Below are 1,737 nucleotides of genomic sequence, written 5' to 3' on the forward strand. Positions count from 1 at the left end.
ACTCTGTGCCCAGGCTGGAGTGCAGTGGCGCAATCTCAGCTCACTGCAACCTCCGCCTCCCGGGTTCAAGCAATTCTCTGCCTCAGCCTCTTGAGTAGCTGTGATTACAGGCACCTGCCACCAGGCCCGACTAATGTTTGTATTTTTAGTAGAGAACAGGGTTTCACCATCTTGGCCAGGCTGGTCTTGAACTCCTGACCTCATGATCCACCCGCCTCGGCCTTCCAAAGTGCTGGGATTACAGGCGTGAGTCACCACATCCAGCCTTGCTAGACATTTATACCTCCCAGAGTGTGGCAAAATATTACTCACAAAGAAGTCAATGGTATTACTTACCAAAGCAATTTTAAAGTACCAGAGTTACTTTTTTCCTCAGATGAACCATAACTGGTGCTTTTCACTTATTAAGCCATTAGCTTCCATCATGGTTTTCTAAAATAAGTTGAATTATAACCACCTTCACTGTGTTTCGGCGATCTGTATATCACTGTCTTCCAGGTAGTGAGATTCCATGTGCTTATGGAGTACAAGCCTATGTAACAGGATCCATGCTGATTTCAATTTTTTTTTTTTTAGATGAAATCTTACTGTGTAGCCCAGGCTAGAGTGCAGTGGCACTCCAGCCTCCTGGGTTCAAGTGATTCTCCTGCCTCAGCCTCCCAAGTAGCTGGCATTACAGGTACGAATCACCATGCCTGACTAATTTTTACATTTTTAGTACAGATGGAGTTTCACCCTGTTGGGCAGGCTGGTCTCGAACCCTTGATCTCAGGTGATGCACCCACCTCAGCCTCCCAAAGTGCTGGGATTACAGGTGTGAGCCACCATGCCCGGTCTTTTATTTCTTTATCATTATGGTTATTTTGAGACAGGGTCTTTCTCTGCCACCCAGGCTAAAGTGCAATGGGACAATCACAGCTCACTGCAACCTCCACCTCCTGGATTCAAGCGATTCTCTTGCCTCAGCCTCCTGAGTAGCTGGGACTAGAGGTGTACGCCACCTTGTCCAGCTAATTTTTTTTTTTTTTTTGAGACCGAGTCTCTCTCCTTCACACAGGCTGGAGTGCAGTGGTGTGATCTTGGCTCACTGCAATCTCCGTCTCCCAGGTTCAGGCAATTCTCCTGCTTCAGCCTCCTGAGTAGCTAGGACTATGGGCATGCATCACCACACGCAGCTAATTTTTTGTGTCTCTTTAGTAGAGATGGAGTTTCACCATTTTAGCCAGCCTGGTCTCGAACTCGTGACCTCAGGTGATCCTCCCGCCTCAGCCTCCCAAAGTGCTGGGATTACAGGCGTGAGCCACCATGCCTGGCCTAATTTTTGTATTTTTAATACAGATGGGGTTTTGCCATGTTGGCCAGGCTAGTCTCAAACTCATGACCTCAGATGATCCACCCACCTTGGCTTTCCAAAGTGCTGGGATTACAGGCCTGAGCCACCGCGCCCAGCCTCGAATTTCTCTTTCAACTCTAGAAGATGAAAACACTATGTTTGAGTAACTCCCTTGCAGGACAAATATGGGATGTTTTGCCTTATCCCCGTCTTGAGAAGATGAAATATTTAGCAATCACCCTGGCAGAAGCATGCTGGCTTTTGATGCAGGTACTAATTTTCAAGGCTATAAACAGCCACAAAACCCTCTTGGTTTGCTGTGTAGGCACTGTGCTAGGCCTGGGGGTGCAATGGTGAGCAAGAAAGCCTGGTCCCTGCCTTCCATTCCTGCCACATATCTAATC

The sequence above is a fragment of the Cebus imitator genome, unplaced genomic scaffold (assembly GCF_001604975.1).
Source record: "Cebus imitator isolate Cc_AM_T3 unplaced genomic scaffold, Cebus_imitator-1.0 Scaffold235, whole genome shotgun sequence".
Lineage (NCBI taxonomy): Eukaryota > Metazoa > Chordata > Mammalia > Primates > Cebidae > Cebus > Cebus imitator.